Here is a 23,610-nt window from a genome sequence, read left to right as displayed (position 1 = left end):
AACCCAGAAAAAAAAAGAGAATACTGAAATTATTATAATCAAGAATTAAAGGTGCCAAGTCCTTTCTCAGGCGTCACCATTATGTCTTGTGAGTCCTCATCTGTGCACTTTTGTCAGCTCCCTTTTGTGGTGCTCACTGGCTCAGCTGCAGTTCATTTCTCCCTCTGGAAGTGCAAACATTTCCATTGGAGCTTCATAGTCGTGGTTTAGGAGCTCAAGCCTATGACAGTGGTGTGCATTTCCTGTATCTTCATTCCATTTATGCTCTGGATCTACAAAAATTTCCTGGAGCCATCCACAAACCTTATAATTTCCCCCATTGTTAATCATGTATAACCTAGAAAAATTATACAAGAATCTACTGATAAAAATAAAGGCAAAGAAGACTGTAAGGATGCAGACATAAATGGATTACCAACAAAAGCATCAACAGAAATCTCTGCTGAAAAGAAGGGCTAAAGGAATTTTTCTAAAAGGTCTAATTGTTTGAAAAATTGGCCTGATATATGAAGAACCTTTTTTGTAATTGTTCTGACCTTTTTTTCTGAGACCACTATTCTGTATAGACAGTTTAGATGTTTACCTGATACTAATCAGAAAATACATGGTATTTATATTTTAAATATATTTAGTAATAATTACCTCATTCCTGAGTTCCTTTTTCATTATAGTAACTTTTGTTTCTATCACTACAGTTTTAATAATATGAATAAATAGAAAGTTTATGCCAGTAGACACTCCGTTACTAAATCAGTACTGAAAAATAGTTAGGCGTCTAGCATTCATTCACATAAATTTGACTGCTATTTGCTCTGATTCCTTTGGGCTCCTCTAATTTTCGTGGAGTAAAATTTTACTGTGAAACAGTACAGTAAGACTGTGCAGTGAAAGGAAGAGTAGTTTTTGGAGATGATAATGGCTTGAAACATAAAGATATAATTACCGTTCAACACAATGGAGCAGCTTCTCTATGAGAGAAGTAATTACTATTTATTGCTCTTAAGATAGAAAAGACAGGGAAATAGGAGAAACTTCTTTTAAAATGAAACAGCTTTTATATAGACGTCTAATGTATATTATAAAATTCTATTCCTGTTGCATTCCTTCTATTCCTATAAATGCATTAAATATTCAGTTAGAAAAAAAATAAAGAAGGAAAAATACTACCTAAGTTACAGAAATAAAAGAGATTATAATGGAATTCGATGAACAACTGTATGCCAATAAATTAAATAACTTCAATGAAATTGACAAATTCCTAGAAAGACACAAAATACCATCAATGACTCAAGAAGAACTGATAAATCTGAATAGATCTATAAAAACTAAAGAGAATAAGCAAGTAATCAAAATACCTTAGATAAGGGTGATGTCAATATCATGGTGGAGGGAGTTTATTTCCTTTGTCTCTCCACTCGAAGTTACAACCAACTAGACATCTGCTGACCAACAGAGGATTCCCATACACATCACAGCAGGATCCATGCAGCTATACATCTGAGGTGGGTGGAGTGGAACTCCAGCAAGCAGTGGCAGTAAAGAACCCCTTCTCCCTCCCTGGTGACAGTGATCCAGGATGTGGGTCCTCACACAGATGCCAGGTGACTGTAAATGGGGGCAAGGGCAGCCCAGCCTGCATGTGAATGCCTGCGGAGTGGCAGCAGCAGGCCTGTGAGAGCAACCATGGAGTGGCAGAGGCCCTGTCCATGTAAACATGCCCCACTGAGTGACAGCAGTCCTGCCCACGTGAGCAAGCCTCGCCAAGTGACAGCAGCCCCACCCTCACAAACACCGATTGGCCTGACTGGCACAACAATGAGCAGACAGGATGGGAACACAAAAAACAGCACCTTCCTCCCCCAGCAGTGGCAGGTGGAATTTGTGACCAGAAGCATCAGGAACCACAGCAGAACTGGTGACCCAGCCCCCAGTGGCAGCAGCTCCTACACAAATTCCACCGGCAGTGGACTGCAGACAAGCCCACAGGTTCCTGAGCCCCCACGAGCAACAGTGACACCCATGAACCCAGCACCTCTGGAAACAGTGCAAGGAGTTAATTTCCAAAATATATAAAGAACTCATACAACTCAACAACAAAAAAGACAAACAACCCAATCAAAAAATGGGCAGAGGATGTGAACAGACGTTTTTCCAAAGAAGATATACAGATTGCCAACAGGCACTTGAAAAGATGTTCAACATCACTAATTACTAGGGAAGTGCAAATCAAAACAACAATGAGATAGCTATCACCTCACGCCCATCAGAGTGGTCATAATTTATAAGACAAGAAATAACAAGTGTTGGAGAGGATGTGGAGAAAAGGGAAGCCTTGCACACTGCTGGTGGGAATGCAAACTGGTACAGCCACTATGGAAAACAGTATGGAGATTCCTCAAAAAATTAAGACTAGAAATACCATACGATCCAGCTACTTCACTCTTGGGTATTTATCCAAAGAGCATGGAAACAACAATTCAAAGAGATTTATGCACCCCTATGTTCATTACAGCATTATTTACAATAGCCAAGACATGGATGTAACCCAAGTGCCCATCAACAGATGAATGGATTAAGAAGATGTGGTGTATATACATATATATATATATATATATATATGTATATACACACACACATACACACAAACACAATGGAATACTACTCAGCAATTAAAAAAGACAAAATCTTGCAATTTGCAACAACATAGACGGACCTTGAGGGTATTATGCTAAGTGAAATAAGTCAGACTGAGAAAGACAAATACCATAAGATTTCACTCATTTGTGGAAGATAAACACATAGATAAGAAGAACATATCAGTGATTACCAGAGGAGGAGGAAATGAGGAAAGGGTGAAAGGGATAAAGGGGCACATATATATGGTGACAGATAAAAGCTAGACTATGGGTGGTGAACACGATACAGTCTATACAGAAACTGAAATACAATACTCTACACCTGAAATTTACACAATGTGATAATCCAATATGACCTCAATAAAAAAAAATTACAAAGAAAAGAACTTTACAGAAGGAAAATTCCAGGGCCAAATGGCTTCATTGGTGAAAAACCAAGCCAGATGAAAAAGAAAAGAAAACTACAGATCAATATGTTGTATGAATATAGAGGCAAAAATCCTTACCAAAGAAAACTATCAAATACGATCCAGCAGTATATAAGAAAATTATACGTCATGACCAATTGGAGTTTATGCCAGCAATGCATGATTGGTTCAACATACAAAAATCAATGTAATACACTATATTCATAGAATAAAGATTTAAAAAACCACAAAATCATCTCAATAAGGCAGAAAAAGCACTTGACAAAATCCAACACCATTTTATGATTTAAAAAACACTCCACAAACTAAGCATCTAAGCATAGAAAGGAATTTACTTAACCTGACAAAGTACATCAACCAAAAATGCACAGCTAATATCATATTTAATGACAAAACTCTGAAAGATTTCCTCAAGATCAGGAAATAGTTAAGGATGTCTTCTCTCTCTACTTCTATTCAACATTGTATTGGAGGTTCTAGTCAGAAGAATTAGGGAAGAAAAAGAAATAAAAGACATGCAAATTGCAAAGGAAGAAGCAAAGCTATCTCTATTTGCACATGGCATGATTTTGCACAAAGAAAATCATAAGGAATCCACTAATAACTATTAAAATTAATAACTAATTTGAGTAAGTTTGCAGGATACAAGATAAATATTAAAAATCCATTATATATCTATACCTTAGCGATGAATAAGAAAATGAAATTAAGAAAAAGTAATTCCATTTACAAGTAGATCCAAAGAATAAAATATTTAGTAGTAAATCTAACCAAAGAAGCACAAGTTTTGTACACTGCAAACCACAAAATGTCATTGACAGAAATCTAAACTAACTAAACAAATGGAAAGGCATCCTATGTACATGGATGGGAAGACAATGTTATTAAGATGGCAGTACTCCCTAATTGATCTACAGATTCAATGAAGTTCCTATCAAAATTCCGGGTGAACTTTTGCTGATATTGATAAGCTGATCCTAAATTTCACTAGGAATTGCAAGAGATCCAGAATAGCCAAAACAATATCGAAAAAGAAGAACAAAGCTACAGGACTCAGGCTTCCATATTTCAGTAATTACAACAAAGCTACAGTAATGAAGACTGTGTGGTACAAGTATGAGGATAGACATTTGGGCCAATGGAATTGAATTGAGAGTCCAGAAATAAACTGTCACATTTATGGTCAATTGATTTTTGACAACAGTGCTAAGATTCCTCAATGGGAAAAGATTAGTCTTTCAACAAATGATGCTGAGACAAGTGAATATCCACATGCAAAATAGTGAAGCTGGACCACCTCTTCACACCATATACAAAAATGAACTCAAAATGCATCATAGACCTGAATGTAAGAGTATACTTTATAAAACTCTCTGAAGAAAGCATAGTTGTAAATCTTCATGATCCTCAATTAGTCAGAATCCTTAGATAAGATCAAAGCACAAACAACCGAAGAAAAAAAGAGATTAACTGGACTTTTTCAATATTAAAAACGCTTGTGCTTCAAAGAACACTATCAGAAAGTGAAAAAACAGCCCACTGAATGGGAAAAAGTTTGAAAATCATGTATCTGATAAGAATCTAGTATACAAAAGAACTCTTACATATCAATAACAAAAAGGCAAATAATCCAATTAGAAAATGGGCAAAGTATTTAAATTGATATTTCTTCAAAGATAGCCAATAAGGACACGAAAAGATTACGAACATTAGTCATTTGGGAGAAGCAAATCAAAATTACAATGAAGTACCACGTCACAGCCGCTAAAATAGCTAGAATCAAAAAGAAATTCAACAAGTGTTGGCATAAATGTGGAGAAAGTACAAATCTCATATATTGCTAATGGGAATATAAATGTTTCAGCTGCTGTGGAAAACAGTTTAGTAGTTCCTCAAGAAGTTAAACAGAATTTTCATTTGACCCAGCAATTCCACTCCTGGGTCTATATCCAAGATTACTGAAAACATGTTCACTTAAAAACTTGTACCCCAGTGTTCACAGCAGCATTATTCTGTGTTATATCAACAAATCAAATGTCTATCAACTGCCAAATGGATAAACAAAATGAGACATATCTGTACAATAATATATAATTTGGCCATAAAAAGGAATGAAGTATCGATTCATGCTACAACATGGATGAACCTTGAAAACTTTATGCTAAATGAAAGAAGGCAAATGCAAAAGAGCACATGTTGTCTCCTTCTACTTACAAGAAATGTCCAGAATAGGTAAATCTATAGAAGCAGAAAATAGATTAGATTAGTGGTGACCAGGGTTTGGGGGAGAAGGTTACAGCAAATTATTGCTAATGGATACATGGTTTCTCTTTGGGGGTAAAGAAAATGTTGTAGAATTAGATAATGAGATGATTACACAAATCTGTGAGTATACTAAAAATAACTGAATTCTACACTTTAAAGTGGTGAATTTAAATGGTGTTATGTGAGTTATATCTCAATTTTTAAAATATGAAAAAGAAAATCCAGGGCAACAAATAATTTTCAAACCTAATTTGTCGCATCTGCTAAAGACTCCAGCATGACTAGAAGGAAGCATTTCTATAATGAAAAAAGAATTTTTTTTTTACATATAGTGAAATTAATCCTAAAAGAGAATATTTGTAATGATGTGGATTTTAGGCCGGTTAATTTTGAAACTGCAGATGAGAAGCAGGATCCGAGGAGCAGAGTTTGCTTGCCCTTTGAGAGACATTTGCATTTGTGAAAGAAATCTCCATGCCTCCCCCTCTGCACCAGGAGGAAGGGGGAATGGCCTTATCTCTGGAAACTCTTAATGGGGAAGGCAAGGACTTAAGTTGGCTACTGTCTGGCAACCTCATGTAACTGATTTAGGGTGGTGGCTTCTTGCCTTTACTTAATCAGACTTGATTCTTATCTAAAAGTTGTGGGACCACCCAATGGCCAGACCCCACCTGCAATGATACCATTTTAACTTTTTTACATGTTCTTTCCTTTGTCTTGTAAAGAGATGGCTCACATACCTATGCCTTAAATTTAGCCTTACTCTCCACTCATGTTTGCAGCAGAAGCGGCGGCAGCAGCACCTCCTCCTGCCCGTGGGCCCTGTCCCCATGCAGCAGCCTGACTGCCCATGGGTCCTGTCCCCATGCTATTCCACACTATTCTCTAAATAAAAGAGCACTACCGCCAGATCTTGAGAGTCCAAGAAATCTTTCTTTCAACTCCTCGGCTCACCAACCCCGCATCATTTCCTCTGGCACTTTGTATGTAACACTTACCCCAGAGTATATATCCCCATAATGCCTGATAGATAAGACTTAATATAACCCAGTCCTTCAGTCACTTCAGAAACTCAACACCATGAGGATGGGTTCAGGCTCTAGTACGTAATTCTCATTTTCTACTAGAGGACCATGTCAAGTTCAGCTCTAACACTCCGAATTTGTGCATTAAATGTAATAGATGTAAAATTGAAAAGTAAAGGGTACATCTTGTGATTTGCAGTTTGAGAAATTCAACAGGGTAATTTTTTAAGTCCTTAGAGTTTTATCCCAGCCCTTCAAATAATAAGATCAATAATATCAAAAAAGACAATTGGGGAAAGTAACAAAAGAACCATGACCAAAAATTGTATATTTTTCTTACATAAAAATTTTTTATATTCTCTTTTAAAAAACTGTTTATCAATAATTATTCAGAGCTGAACAGGAGGTAACCTTGTAAAATTAAACTCAAGCTTTGGAATGGATGATATTATGTCTTTCTCACTTTATCACCCTGCTGCAAGCTAGTAAACAACTCATTAGTACTTGCATATACACTTTTCCCTTGAGGGAAAAGAAAAGTACTGATGATAGGCAGGTTTCACCTTAAAAGTCAGAAAACTTGCATGCTTTTGACATTTCAGGGAAAATAAGTACTTTGAGAGAAGTCATGCGTCATAATTGCCTCATTTGAGGCTAACTGACCCTGCTGGGTTCAGACCTTCAATTACTCAAGCAGCAGGGAATAACCAAGATGCTTGTTTCTCTCCATGCCAAAAAATGTCCAACAAAGAGGGCTGTAAACCAACCCATTCCAAGGCATTCTCCAAGGCATAAATTAGAAGGTTATGAATTACAAGAAAAAGTATTAGAAATATGGAGGATTTTCAAAGGTATTTGAAAGTGGAAGTTTCAAAGGTATTTTTTTTCTCATCAGTTTGGCTCATCAGGATAACCCATGCCTTTATTAAATGAAGTCTGCTATTATCTGGTAATTTAAGAGCGTCCTTGTTTCCGGAAATGTTTAGGGGGGTAAGGAGGTTTCATTTCAGCATATAAAAGAGTATATAGTGGCAGCTGTTTAGTTTCCCTTTAATACTGTGGGTCATAGTATGCCTGCTGTTTCTCATTTAATTAAACAGAGAAACTGAAGTAAACTACTAATCATTCTCTAATAATGGGGACAGTAATTTGATAGTACAGAAAATAGAAAGAAAAGTGTTCCCTTTGTCTTGCTCCAAAAGCTTAGAAGTGTAGTCCAGGGGAAAGACTGTTGGTTCAGGATGAATTCTATCTGAATTTGAGTCAACACCTTGCCTATGACTGTTGGCCTGGCGTGTACTCAACTGCTCTGCTGTTTGACTTCACCATTTGAAGATGAGGGTAGATAGATTGATAATCCTTAATGAAACCAACTTCACAGCAATTAATACATTAGTTACTATGAATTCCTCAAACAAGAAAATGAAACAAATCAGTTTTCCACAAAGGAAAATAAAATAACTATTTTGCTTTTAGATGAGAGAATTTGTAGTACCATTGGAGAATGGGACAAAGAATACCTTTCAAGGTGATGAATCAGCAAAATTATTCAAACATATATTATCTCCTTAATTTGCTAGAAAGACAACCTCTTGGCCAGTTTTCAAATAAGTAAGACGCAATCTCTTTTTCCACTAACTTTCATTATCTCCTTTTCTTAAGCAGAGCTGCTCCAGATCTCTCAAGAATGCTGAATGCATGTTGAAGGGAAAATAGGTAGTTCTATAAATAAATAGCTTCCTAAGGGCCTTCATTGGAAGGACCAAAACAAGACCATCAAACAAGCAGATAAGGCATCTTATTTTACCTGTACTCAGTGAGCACAATAGGTATCCAGTCTAGGCTTGTGATGACTAATGTCTCCCTTCACTGTTCTAGCTTACCAAATTGGTCACTATCCCCTAGTGCCTCGGAGTAAACCAATATAATAGACTCCAAAAATAGAGTGCCTTAAAGATAATAGACATTTGTTTCACTTTTACATAATGTTCATAAGGTAAGCAGTCTAAATTGGCTGGGTGGATCTGCTCTATATGGTCATTCAGGAATTCATCATCCTTCTACGTTGCTGCACTGCCATTCTCTGAGGCATTGTCTAGACCGTATGATCAACGCTAGGTCATGAATGCATCCATGTTAGCTCATTAGAAGAGAAAGACTAGAGCAAGCAATTTTCTTTCAAAAAATAAGGTAGATGTTGCACTTATCACTTCTGTACACATTCTATTGCTGATAAGTCAGTCACAAGACCACATATGTGACTTTCCTTTTTTCACAAGGAAAGCTGGATGATATAGTCTCTATAACAGGTAGATTAATTCTATTATTATGAAATAAGAGGAGAAGAGATTTAGTTAGACAACTAACAGTATCCTCTACACCTAGAAGGGAAGGAAAGTATCTATGTCTTTTTTGAGATCAAGATGAAAATTAACTAATATGATAAATTAATTCATACTAAAGACAAAAGTCTGTCTCCATCAACTTCTCATCCTAATATCAAAACCAAGATACTTGCAAGTAACGTGTTGTTTGAACAATGGCTTGATGGAAGCAATACTGCCATTCTGAGGCATTACTCAGAATAATGATGTGATAATAAAAATGTGAGGATTCCCATAGATTTAGAGGAGATTGGAATCCAAAGGGAAATCCTATGAAGGATAAAGAGGTTGGTTTTTCTGAGAAAATATAAACCATATGCAGAAGCAACAATTATTGTTAGTTTATGGGAGAGGTTTCCATTTTATTTTCTTACTTGGATTATCAAGAATATTCATATATGAACCACTGTAAGCTACATGGAAAGAAGATGTTAAGGTACAATTCTAAGATGTAAGAACTCTAAGGGAGGCAGCCGCCATCCAGGTAAGATAAGACACTGTATGGGAAAACTATTCTGCTGTTCTGAAATTTTATAGAAGATGTGCAACAATTAACCTGGAAGCCTCAATGTCTCTCACAGGTACTAAGACAAAGTTGAAGCATTTTGGAAAAAAATTTAGAGCAATTTTGTATTTCTTATCTACTCTTAAAACTCCCGTAATGTATTGGGCACTTAAGATTTGTTAAGAGAGTAGATTTCATGTGAAGTGTTCTTACCACAATAAATAAATAGATAAGTGTCATTTGAAAACATCTGGGGAAAAACGTGACCCTGAAACAATAAAAGATGGGCATGCAGTTGTAAGGAAAAAAATTCCTGTACTCATGTTATAGAGACCAAGCTGCTCAGATTAATTTTAATAATCTACAAAGTTAGAGACTTCATAATCTTTAAGCAATAAATGGAGCCATGTTTATTTATATTCAGTAAATCAGGTATCTTGTATTAACCAAGTCTCAGAAAGTTCCTTTGGAAAATCTAACTCCATACATTCCCCCTCTTGCTAATTTTCTCTCTTTACACGTCAGTAAGATAGCTAAGAGTCAGTTTGCAGGAAAATCTTCTCCAACTTTATTTTGGTTAGTTGAGTTATCGCTGATGATTCCTGAGTAAGTAAACTACTTCCATTCCTGTAGCATAATTTACAGGTCTCAGAATTAGTGAAATGAAATAGCGGATCAGATCCATGCAGCTTGCTTAGGGTAGAACACGCATTGTATTACAATTCAAAATGACTCCACTTCTGCCCTTAAATCACTTCACACATTGAGTGGGGGTATTAAGTAGCTTTCAGTGACACAAAGAGTGGTTTGTCACATGTTTTGAATGTTAAACAGTACAACTAAGTTACAGAGCATTTCGGGTTTCTCTCTACCCTCAACAACATATTCACAGATCTAATCTTCTTTAACATTCCTTCTCTTTCCTTTCTTTTTTTAGAGACACCCAGGTAAATCAAGATACTAGCAATTTTTAGACTTTAATTTATAGAGGAGCTTAATTTTTAAATTTTAGCTTATATGACTTGATCATTAAATGTTCTCAGTTTTATTACGGCGGAAACCAGAGGAGTGATGTTAAAAGATAAACTGAGAATCATAACATTAATAAAAAAAAGATAAACTGAGGCACATTAAAAGTTTTAAGAGTTTATTTGAGCAAAAAATCCATTCTAATCAGGCAGCATTCAATATGAAAGATAGAAAATAGCTCCAAAAAGTTGTACAAAGTGAAAGACTTTTACAGGCAGAAGGGAGCGGAACAAGGAAGTTATACTAGGCGAAAAAGTGGTTTGATCATTGCAAAGTTACTTTCCTTTAAGGGATGGCAGGGGTCTATCAGACAGATGACCTAACTAGTGCTGATCAGGTGATTCCCGATTGACTGGTTTAAGATTCTATTTCTGAGAAATCTGAAACTGTGATTAAGTTAAGTCTCGGTTTGGTGACATGGGACTTAGCATCAGGAAGTCCATTTTGAGCTTATTGGCTTGATTGTAACAGTGATTTATTTAAACATGTATTTTTATGAGTAACAAACACAACATAAACAAAATCCATTCTTTGAATCACTGGAAGAAAGTAATTTGTTTTGAGAGCCTTCTAGAGCACTCTTTATAATGAGCACTAAGATTCAATAGATTGGAAACAATGCTAATGTTGTAAGTATTCAACACAAAGAAAGAAAATTATCGCGTTCCTGTTGCAACCCAAATGAAGCCGAATGTGATTAAAGATGGAACGTGCCTTTGCATTACTGTCTTCTGAGTGAAACTGGCACATTTTCAAGCTGTTTATCCAATGAGTAAATAACAGTCATGAGAGACAACCGGTGAGATTGCATACAAATGAATGCAGGTCCATCATTTGCAAAGTGCAAGAACCTGGACCTTCATTGCTTGGCACCATAGCATGAGTATCTTTAAATTCAGAATTCTACCAGGAATCCGGACTATTCCATAGGCATGTTTTAAGTAGAACATTAATAATTTTATACGCCTACTTATCTTCAAAAGTGATTGCATCCAAAGCAAAATTTGGAAATGTAAAAACCACCAAAGAATTTCATTAACATGGTCAATCTAAGTAATTTAGAACTTAAACTACCATTATCTATGAAGTAGTGTGTGTGTGTGCTTCACAAAACTATTTACTAACCAATTGTTTTTATTTGGTTGAGTTTATCTTATTCCCTACAGTATATAGCACAATACCTGTCAAATAGTGGGTATTGAATAAATATATGTTGAACTAATCTGATAAGCATTTATTAAGTGTATATTCACCAAATGTACAATTAAATTTATGTTTATCAAAATAACTGCGATTTTTTTTTACTGAATTGTATTATTCCAATTAAGAAAATTCACTAAATAATCCCAATGCTTTGGACATTTTAAAATGTTAAATATCTAAATTCTATGTATTTTGCATTCTTTCATAAAAGTAGGCCTCAAAGACCATTGCTTTTCTACTTGGACCTCAGCAAAACTGTGTCTAGGTGTTCATGTTATAAGAATACCCTACAGAAAAATATTTTTGATATTTTTATTTTGAATTTGGGTACAAGTTTCAAAGTGAAACTTCCCCGCCTTCCAGAAGTCAGTAAGTTTTTATATTTTACATGCACTCACATTGGTTAGGAGAACAAACAAAAGAAGGAAAAAAGAGAATATGACATACAGGGCAAGGCAAATATTCCTTTATCAGTTCCCAAACATAGATTGTTTAAGGATAAACAAGTATATTTGCAATTTAAGGTTTTACAAGAAATAATAGGTTGGGGCTGTGCAAATTCTGGTGTAAGAGATTGCAAAAAAGAAAAAACTATAGGGAAAAATGGTAAAATACTTAGAAATGGACTAAAAGATTATTGGGTGTCTCCAATAACTCAGGGAACAAAATCAAAAATAAATATATTGTACTACATCAAACTAAAAAACTTCTGCACAGCAAAGAAAACAATAAACAAAATGAAAAAGCTATATATTGGTAGAAAATATTTGCAAACCATCCATCTAATAAGAGGTTAATATCCAAAATATATAAGGAACTTATACATCTCAGTAGCAAAAAACAACTCGATTGAAAAATGGGCAAAGGATCTGAGGAGATATTTTTCCAAAGAAGACATACAGGTACTGTATATGAAAAGTTGCTCAGCATCACTAACACCAGCGAAACACAAATCAAAACCATAATGAAATGTCATGTTGACAAGAATGTGAAGAAAAAGGAACCCTTGTAAACTGTTCATGGGAATGTAAATTGGTACAGCCATTATGGAAAACATTATGGATGTTCCTCAAAAAATCAAAAATATAGCTACCGTATGATCCATCAATTTCTTTTCTGGGTGTATACCCAAAGAAGATTAAATCAGTACCTTGAAGAGATACCTGGACTCCCACGTTCATTGCAACATTATTCACAACAGTTAATATGGAAACAATCTAAGTGGCTGTCTACGGATAAAGTGCTAAAGAAACTGTGTTACATATATACAGTCAAATGTTATTTGGTGGTAAAAAAACAAAGAAAGAAATTCTGCCATTTGTGATAATATAGATGAACCTGGAGGACATTATGCTAAGTGAAATAAAACAGACACAGAAAGAAAGAACTGCATGATCTCAATTATATGTGGAATCTAAAAAAGTCAATTAATAAAAGCAGAGTAGAACAGTGGTTACTAAGGGCAGGGAAGCAGGGGACATGGAGAAATCTTGGTCAATGCACAAAAGTGGCAGTTATGTAGGATGAATAACTCTAGAGATCTAATGTACAGCACGGTGACTATAGTTAATAATATTGTATTGAATTCTAGAAATTTGTTAACAAAGTAGATTTCAAATGATCTCATCACAATACAAAAATGATAATTGTACATGGACAGCTAATCTTCAACAAAGGAACTGAGGGCCTACAATGGAGAAAAGAAGGTCTCTTCAACAAATGGTTGTGGGAAAACTGGATGGCCACATGTAAAAGAATGAAAATTGACCATTCTTTTTCACCATTCACAAAAATAAACTCAAAATGGATCAAGACCTAAAGATTAGACCTGAAACAATAAGTCTTCTAGAAGAGAATATAGGCAGTACACTCTTTGACGTCAGTACCAAAAGGATCTTTTCGGACACCATAACTCCTCAGACAAGGGAAACAATAGAAAGAATAAACAAATGGGACTTCATCAGACTAAAGAGCTTCTTCAAGGCAAGGGAAAACAGGATTGAAACAAAAAAACAACCAACTAGCTGGGAAAAAATATTTACAAGCTATATATCCTACAAAGGGTTAATCTCCATAATATATAAAGAACTCACACAGCTCAACAAGAAAAAATCAAACAACCTGATCAAAAAATGGGCAGACGATATGAACAGACATTTCTCCAAAGAAGATATACAGATGGCCAATAATGTGAAAAGATGCTCATCATCACTAATCATCAGGAAAATGCAAATCAAAACTATACTAAGATATCACCTTACATCTGTTAGAATGGCAAAAATAACCAAAACAAAAAGTGACAAATGTTGGAGAGGTTGTGGAGAAAAAGGAACCCTCATACACTGTTGGTGGGAATGCAAACTGGTGCATCCACTATGGAAAACAGTATGGAGATTTCTCAAAAAATTAAAAATACAAATACCATATGACCCAGCCATCCCACTACTGGGTATCTATCCAAAGAACTTGAAATCAGCAATTCCAAAAGTCCCATGCACTCCTATGTTCATCGCAGCATTATGTACAATAGCCAAGACGTGGAAGCAACCTAAGTGCCCATCAACTGATGATTGGATAAAGAAGATATGGTATATATATATATATATATATATACACAATGGAATACTACTCAGCCATAAAAAAGGATAAAATCGTCCCATTCATGACAGCATGGGTGGACCTTGAGGGTTTTATGTTAAGAGAAATAAGCCAGATAAAGACAAACTCTGTATGACTCCACTCATAGGTACAAGTTAAACATATAGACAAAGAGAACTGATTGGTGGTTACCAAGGTTAAGGGGGGTGGGGGGAGGGCACAAAGGGTGAGGTGGTGCAGCTACAACATGACTGACAATAATGTACAACTGAAATTTCACAAGGTTGTAAACTATCATAATCTTAATAAAAAGGTAAAAGAAATGATAATTGTGTGAGATGATAAGTTAATTTGACTAGTAATTATTTCACTATGTATATGTATAGAAAATCATCATGCTGTACACCTTCACCATACACATTTTTAATTAAAAATTTAAATTAAGAAAAGATTATTGGATATCTCCAATAGAAAATAAGCTGTTTTCTAGCACACCCTTCTGGCTTGTTTGATTTTATGAGGATTCTGTGCTTTTTCTTTTTGAGCTATTACAGCATTTACATTATAGAACATCCATGGTAATACAAGTATTTATTTTCCTTAGAAATGTAAATTCTATCCTATTTAATAGAGTTGTTTATTGCCCTGTGGCTATTTACTTGTGTGTGTGTGTGTGTGTGTGCATGTGCGCGTGTTCTCATTCTCTACTGGTTTCATTATTAAAATTAATGATTAAAATAAAACCTTCAACATGCATTCATTTTGTATTTCGATGAGAGTCATGATCATGATTGGTTTTTTTGAGTTTTTTTTAAAGATTGGCACCTGAGCTAACAACTGTTGCCAACCTTTTTGTTTTGTTTTGTTTTTTCTCCCCCAAATGCCCCCAGTACATAGTTGTATTTTTTTTTTTTAGTTGTGGGTCCTTCTAGCTGTGGCATGTGGGACACCACCTCAGCGTGGCCTAATGAGTGGTGCCATGTCTGCACCCAGGATCAGAACCGGCAAAACCCTGTGCCCCCGAAGCAGAGTACATGAACTTAACCACTCGGCCATGGGGCCAGCCCCCCTGATTGTTAATAATTTATCCTTTTATAGTTTTGAAGGTTCCACAGATACCTAGTGGATTCACCTGAGAGCCAGGTAGATTACTTTGCTGCCAGATTGTACCTCATGGGAAGCTTAGCCCCTGCTTTTAAGATTTACTAGGCTGGGCTGGCCCGGTGGCCGAGTGGTTAAGTTCGCGCGCTCCGCTGCGGTGGCCAAGGGTTCGGGTCCTGGGCGTGGACATGGCACTGCTCGTCAGGTCACATTGAGGCGGCGTCCCACGTGCCACAACTAGAAGGACCCACAACTAAGATATACAACTATGTACGGGGGTTGGGAGGGGTGGTTTGGGGAGATAAAGCAGAAAAAAAAATTGGCAACAGTTGTTAGCTCAGGTGCCAATCTTTAAAAAAAAAAGATTTATTAGGCTGAACCACAACAGTGTTAATCTAAGGATAATTATTCCACACTACTAAAACAAGACAGTTTTGATAACTCTTATTTAATGAACTGTGAGACTTTCCAGTCTGGCTGATGGGAAAAGGCACTATTCCTTTCTTTGTTGAAGCACAGGGTACTTTTCCTCTAAACCTATCTGACACTTCTCTGCTAGCCTCAGGTAGTTTACTCACACACACTTGCTGGTCAGTACTCTGCTGTGTAACCCTGGAGATCCTCCGCATGTGTACAGAATTTTCACTCTGTGAGGTTCTCTCTCCTCTTGTACTCTGTCCTACAAACCCTAGCTGCCTTGGTCTCCCTGGACTATCAGCTTCATCTCCTCAACTGAAGGAGTCTGCTGGGCTTCACCTGGGTTTCTCCTCTCTGTGCTGCAGCCTCAATACATTCTCAAGGCAATAAGCTGGGGAAATTGTAAGGCTCACCTTATTTGTTTCCTGTCTCTCAGGGATCATTGTCTTGAAAAATGTTTCACTTATTTTGTCTGTTTCTTGGTTATTTAGACAAGAGATTAAATACCATCCCTGTTACTCCCTCTTGGCTGGAAGCCATCAGTCTGGTGAGAATACAGCATGGCAAATTCCAAATTATGCAAATATGCGGAAAACTCAAAGAGATTTTGTTTACTGTGTATTATGATTATTGATATTTCCTGTATTCAAAAATAAAGAAATTAAAAATAATTTTCATTGTTGCACTTGAAGATAGTGATGATGAACACATTGCATATTAAGATAAATAATATCTTAGTATTAATATGAAAAAACTGTTTCGACCTCTTCAACACCCTGAAAGAAAAAACTACAATAAATTGTCCCTTTGTACTGGATATGAAAGATCATAATGAAGAAGAAAATTTATAAGTGAATGTTATTTGCTTTGATTTATGATACCTGAGTCTGAGAAGAAACTGTGGAATGCATTAAAATGTTAACGAATTTTGGTCAATTTTGATCATTTTATTTAATTGATTACTCATTAAGGACTTTGCCAACTATATGAAAGGTTATTCTTTAGTATCTGTATAATCTGCATGGTTGGCAAAGATTCTGTGCCCTACCAGAATAATCTTCTGTACTTGATAAAAGAGCTAAGGTTCTTTTCAATCACATTAGCTTCTATGTTTACTTTTTTTATTAAACATTTTATTTTGAGCCAATTGTAAATTCACATGCAGTTGTACAAAATAATACAGAGATACTGTGTTCCCCCAATATCTGCAGTTCCCATCAATGGTAAAATCTTGCAAAACTACAGCCTGGTATCACAACCAGCAAACTGATATTAATAAAATCTTTTGACCTTATTCAGATTTCACCAGGTTTACTTGTTCATGTGTGTGTGTGAATGTGTTGAGTTGTGTACAGTTTTATCACGTATGTAGTTTCATGTATTCACCACCACAAGCAAGATACAGAAGAGTTCCCTCAACACAAGGATGCCTCCTGTTCTCCTATAACCACACTCACCTCTTTTTCACTCCTCAAGGCCCATTCCTGAGCCCTGGCAACCACTAATCTGTTCTTCATTTCTATAACTTTGTTGTTTACAGTATTTTATATAAATGGGATCATGCAGCATGCAATCTTTTGGGACTGGCTTTTTGGACTCACTATAATTCCCTGAAGATTCATCCAGGTTTTTGTGTATACTAATAGTTTCTTCCTTTTTATTGTTTAGTATTATTCCATGGTATTGACATACCACAGTTTGTTTAACCATTCACCTTTGAAAGGCATTGAGTTGTTTCCAGCATTTAGTATTGTCACTATTTTTATTTTAACCATTCTGATAGTGTTTGGAGATATTTCATGCAGTTTTAATTTGCATTCCCGTAATTGGTAATGCAGTCGAACATCTTTTCAGGTGCTTATTTGCCATCTGTATATTGGCAATATGTCCGTTGCCCATTTTCTAATTGGACTGTTTGTTTCTTTTACTGCTGAATTTCAAGAGTTCTTTACATACCTTAGGTACTAGTGGCAGATATATGGCTTGTAAATATTTCCTCCTAGTCTGTAGTTTGTCTTTCATCCTCTTCACACAGTCTTTCACAAAGCAAATTTTTGGGACTTTTTTAAATTTGATAATGATCAATGCATAAATTTTCCCTTTATGGATTGTGTTGTGTCAAGTCTAAGAACTCTTCGCCTATGCCTAGATCCCAGAGATTTTTCTTATGTTTTTTCTAGAAGTTTTATAGGATTCCGCCCTGCAGGGATAAAGAGATTTTTGGGGCTAGTTTTCCTGTTGTGGAAGAATCCCCTTTGCTGGTGAGGATACAAAGAAACTTTGCTGGTGGGAAGGTAGAATAGTACAGCCACTCTGGAAAACCATTTGGCAGTTTCTATAATTTCATGGGGCTGAATGAACTGATGAGAAAAATCTTATTATGATTATTTATTTGAAATTATAGTTAATGTTATTTTACTGCTCTATATCAGGGGTCACACACTTTCTCTGTAAAGGGCCAGGTATTAAATAAATACTTTAGGCTTTTTAGGGTACATTCACTTTCTGTCGCATGGTTTTCTTTCTTTTTTTATCAACCATTTAAATATGTAAAAACCTTTCTTAGCTCAGGGGCCATACAAAAACCAGGCCACAGGCTGGTTTGGCCCATGTGACACAGTTAGCCAGCCCTTGTTGTACACTACCGCTATATAGGAAACTCTTTCGCTTTCTTGCTAAACTATCCAGAATGCATTGCATAATGATTTAGTAGACTCTGCTTTTGCAAACAGAAATGAAACATTTTTCAATGATGTCTAATTTTCACTGACTCCCCAGAATTCAGATACTCTTACTAAGTCTCCACACTTTTCATGGCAATATATTCACTTGTATAGATTCAATGAGATACTATATTCCTTTTTATTAGGAAATATTTGGAAAAATAAAGTATGCAACTAAGGCCTTGCCTAGAACGTCATATTTGAAAATGATGCTCATTTTATCAGGTATGACAATCCACTTTTAAGAAACTAAGTTTGATTTCAATTATGGAGTCAAAGTCTGTGCAGCTCTCTAGGAAAACTGGCCTGGTACTTGGCTTACTGGTTCTTTCATTAATTGGTAATTTAAATAAAATTTTCAATACCTGCTCACTCTATATTTGTATGGGAGTCATGATTACATCCTTTTAAAATTTATCCTTTAATAGATCTTAAGCCATTACATGCTTATAACAGTAAGTTCTATGGTTTATTGGCCCCTCCTAAATAGAAATAATCAGGCCAGACCACTTTCCTGAACTTCAGACACATATGGGCAGGAATTTATAGCTGTCTTGTTCCCGTTGTACCATTAGTGCTCAGAACAGTGCCTGGTATATAAGAAGCACCCAGATTTTTTTATTGAATGAAGATATGAATAGCCGACTATATACTAAACAGTATGTCATAGCACAGACTAGCTAGCTATTCAGGAAACTCATTTCCCATTCCTCCTACACACATAGATGGACTATATTTTCCAGCCTGCCATGAAATTAAATGGGGCAATGAGTTCAAGTTCTGGACAAAAGAATATGGACACGATTGATGGAGGCTAGCTCCTATAACCCCCAATCATCCCCCCTCCTCCCACCCCCCCAATTTCCCAGCTCCAGTCCTCAGTCAGGGTAACTTAAGGCCTTGCTTCTCTCTGATCCTGTAAAACCCTGTGTATGACTCTATTACTATACTATTATACGTTAAATGTCCTCACTCCTGTCCAAATCTGAACTTCGTCAAGCAAGAAGATGAGTGTTATTACATTGCTATAGCCTTTGAAATAGTCCCTGGCACCTAATTAGAAGCTCAGCAGCTGCATGCTGCTGTGATTCTAGAATAAAGTTCTATCCCCAAATATACAGATTCCTGGAGTCCACTTCAGATCTTCTTCGATCAGCATCTATAGCAGTTAGATACTGGGACTGCATATTTTTTTTAACTTCCCAGATAATTTTGGTGACCCATTAGATTTGAGAACCACTGGCTTATAACCGAGTATTAATTAGAGCAGTGGTTCTTAAATATCCAAGTTGTTTACTCTATTAAGAATCAGAAGAGAGATAAATTTCTCTAGAAAAATACACATGTGCACATATATCTATTTTTTGTGTGTATGATTTCAGGAGGTTCACAAAACTCCTGATGCTCCTCCATGAACTCTAGCCTAAGAACTTCTGAGCTAGTAGCTCAGAATGAAGTTCAATATTTATACCAATATAAAAAAATGTGAAATGCACAAAGATGCTTTCTTAGTTATATAAAGTGACCAAGAATATCTATTCTGTATTGATTTTGCAGAATTGTTCTAGGAGAAAAACTTACATACTGTGCTCTGCTCCTTTTCAAGCTCCTCAACGTGTTCCAAGTGGCATTTCAAATCTCTGCAGTAATCAAATTCCTAAGTCAGTGATTACAAAACATGGATTGTCCGGTGCTATTCTTTTTTTAATTTGGGGACAACTGACATTTTTTATCATATTGATTCTTCGTAGTCATTGATATATTTATCATATATTTTCTGAATGTTTTTCCATTCATTATATTATCTTGTCCACATAAATATTGTGCAGTTTCTTTTTTTACCTTTTTTATTAGGTAACAGAATTTCTGTTGTAAATGATACATATTTTAATAGCTTTACTGACATATAATTCACACACTATTCAATTCACCTATTTAGTGTACAATTAACTAGTTTTTGGTATATTCAGAGTTGACCTTCCATCACCACAGTATAATTCAAAACATTTTCATTATTCTGAAAAGAAAAGCTTGAACCCCTTAGCCATCACTCTTCAACGCCCCCCGCATCCCTCCCAACCCTAAGAAACCACTAATCCACTTTCTGTCTCTATGAATTTGTCTATTTGGAACATGTCATATAAATGGAAACATATGATATGCTGTCCCTTTGTGACTGGCTTTTTTTGTTCAGCATGTTTTCAAGGTCCATCCATGTGGTACCATCTATCAGTACTTTATTTCTTTTTATTTGCCAATTAATATTCCACTGTATGGATACACCACCTTTTTCTCATCCAGTTATCAGTTTATTTATCCATTCATCATTTGACTTGTTTATACTTTTTGGATATTATGAATAGTGCTGCTATGATCATTCATGTACATATGAATGTACATGTGTGGACATTTGTTTCCATTTCTCTTGTTTATATACCTAGGAGAGAATTGCTGGATCATATGGTAACTCTGTGTTTAACCATTTGAGAAACTGCCAGGCTGTTTTCCAATGTGGCTGAACCATCTTACATTCCAACCAGTAATGTGTGAGGATTCCAATTTTTTCCACATCCTTGCCAACACTTATTACCGTCTGACTTTATGATGATAGCCATCCTAGTGGATGTGAATTGGTATCTCATTGTGGTTTTGATTTGCATTTCCCTGATGTTTAATGATGTTGAGCATCTTTTCATATGCTCATTGCCCATTTGTGGATCTTCTCCGGAGACCTGTCCATTCTGATCTTGTTCCCATTTTTAATTGTATTTAATGAATTGTAATAGTTCTTTATTCTAGACACAAGACCCTTATCAGATAAATAATTTGCAAAAATTTTCTTCCATTCTGTGGGTTGTCTTTCTACTTTCCTGATCATGGATATAGTTTTTATGATTGCACTTTCTAATCATTTGCTGCTGAGGTATAGAAAGCAATTTATTTATTTATTTATTTATTTATTTATTTATTTATTTTTGAGGAAGATTAGGCCTGAGTTAACATCTGCTGCCAATCCTCCTCTTTTTGCTGAGGAAGACTGGCCCTGAGCTAACATCCCTGCCCATCTTCCTCTAGTTTATATGTGGGACACTTACCACAGCATGGCTTGCCAAGTGGTGCCATGTCCACACCCGGGATCCGAACCGGCTATCCCTGGGCCTCCGAGAAGCAGAACGTGTGAACTTAACTGCTGCGCCACCAGGCCAGCCCCACAATTTATTTTTTATATAGATAGTTAACTAGCCATCTTACTAGATTCTTTGGGGTTTTCCGTGTAAACAATCATAACATCTATAAATAATACTGTTTTGTGTCTTTCACTTCAAATCTTATACTTTCATTTTCGTTATATTGTCTTACTTCATTAGCTTGGACCTCCAAAACAATGAAAATAAGGCAGTAATAATGAGCATCTTTGTCTTATCCCTAATTTTAAAGAGAATGCTTCTAACAGTTCCCTATGGGAAACCATATTTGCTATTCATAGATATTCTCAGGTCCAGTTATTGGAGCTTCACTAGTTTCTTTTTGGTATCATGTTTACCTGATTCTTTTGGATCTTTGATTCCTTGCATTGGTATCTGCACATTTGAGTAAATAATCCCCTCTTTCAGACTTTACAGATTCACTTTGGTGGCAAAAGACCTTCTTTATTCAGCCCAGCTTGGGATACCAGATGGGTCAGCTGGTAGCATCTGTGGGCAGGTGGGGTTTGCTATCAAGGTCTCCAGTTGTGTGAGGCCACTGCCCATATTCGGAGGTCAGGGGGTGTGCTCTTGGCTGGGATCCATGATTCAGTGGGCCTGCTGGCTGGGCTCTGTATTCAAGGGGGGCTGCTTAGTAAGCTACCTGGTTGGGTGGGGCTGCTAGCTATGCTTCAGGTCCGGTGGGGCCAGTAGTTGACCTCTACCATCACCTTTGGTCAGGCAACTTGCAGGCTATGTTCCCTGGCCAGGTGGTATCACAAGTTGGACTCCACAATTGGGCAGGGCTATAGTCTGGGCTCTGTAATTGCTCCTCAGCGAGTGGAGTCTCAGGCTGCTCTCCCTGACCCGAGGGTGATGCTGGCTGCAATCCCTATTGAGGCAGTGCTGCAGGCAGGGCTTCACAGTTATATAAGTCCTCAGGCTGTTCTCTACAACAAGGTGAGCCACAGGCTGTGCCACAATGTTGGGTGTGGCTGCAGGCTGGCCTTTGTGATCAGGTGGACTTCTGGCTGTGCTCTATGCTAGTCAAGGTCACTAGCCAGGCTCTCTACTTGGGAGGAGCCTCTAGCTGTATCCTGCAGTTGGCTGGGGCTAGAGACTGCTCCATGGTTGGGCAGGGTCGCTGTCCAGGCTTCTGCATCAGGTGGGGCTACAGGCTATGCTCCATCACTTACTGGGCTTCCTGCTTGGGTGAAGTCACAGGCTACTTTCAGCAATAGGGCAAGGCCATAGGTTGAGTTCTGCTGTGAGACTATAGGCTGAGCTCTGCAGCTAGGTTCTACTGTAGTCTGGGTTCCAAGGCTACCCAGGTTCATTTTTCAGGCTCCCTGGTTTTGGACCAGAGGATATAATTAACAACTGGACAGGGCTTCTGGCTTGGCTCCTTGCCCAAGCATGGCTGTAGGATGGACTCCACACCTGCCCAAATTCTCTGGCAGGCTTCCGTGTCAGGCAGGACTGGAGGCAATATTCAGTAGTTGAGTGGGTCTTTGAATTTGCTTCCTTGCATGGGGGGAGGTGTAAAATGGACTCCACAGGTGTTATAGCTCATTGGCTGGGGATGCATATCAGGCAGAACTGCCAACCCAGCTCTCTGGTGAGACAGTGTTATCAGCTCAGCTCTGCTGATGGGCAGAGCCACTGACTGGAATCTCTGCTCAGGAACTGCTGCAAGCAGGAATGTGGTCTGTCAAGTGTTTAGCATTATTTGCTGCAAGCCCATCCCCTTCTCTGTCTTTATCTCATCCTCAGTGGTCAAACCCTGCAAATTCCCCCAGTGATCCCCATGAATCAAGACTTGAGTGGGCTTTCTGGGAAGCATTTCACAACATTGAGCTGGATGTCCATCTTGGGCTCTCTTTTTTCGCACTAGAGAAATGATAGGACTGGGGGGCCCTCTGAAGTGGCACTGTGTGGGCTTGGGGGAGGGGCAATATGGTCAGGGTGTAGCCCCTCCTCTTACTTCTAATGCAGTCTTTCTCAGTGTCTATTATACAAGCAAGTGCTTCAGACTCACCTTCAGGTTCTGGCATTTTCACAATGGTGTCCTTTTTACGGGGAGACTGAAGTTGGGAACAACCTACATCACC

The 23,610-nt window shown here is 37.1% G+C and overlaps 1 pseudogene; it reads left to right on the top strand.

The window, feature by feature from the left end:
* Window positions 1-222: 222 nt before the first annotated feature.
* LOC103566382 (UPF0729 protein C18orf32 homolog pseudogene) lies at window positions 223-459 on the top strand (annotated as a pseudogene).
* Window positions 460-23,610: the final 23,151 nt, after the last annotated feature.

This window comes from Equus przewalskii, chromosome X (assembly GCF_037783145.1).
Source record: "Equus przewalskii isolate Varuska chromosome X, EquPr2, whole genome shotgun sequence".
Taxonomy (NCBI): Eukaryota; Metazoa; Chordata; class Mammalia; order Perissodactyla; family Equidae; genus Equus; species Equus przewalskii.
The sequence above is the reverse complement of the archived record's forward strand: the minus strand, read 5'-3'. Positions and strand labels throughout refer to the sequence as shown.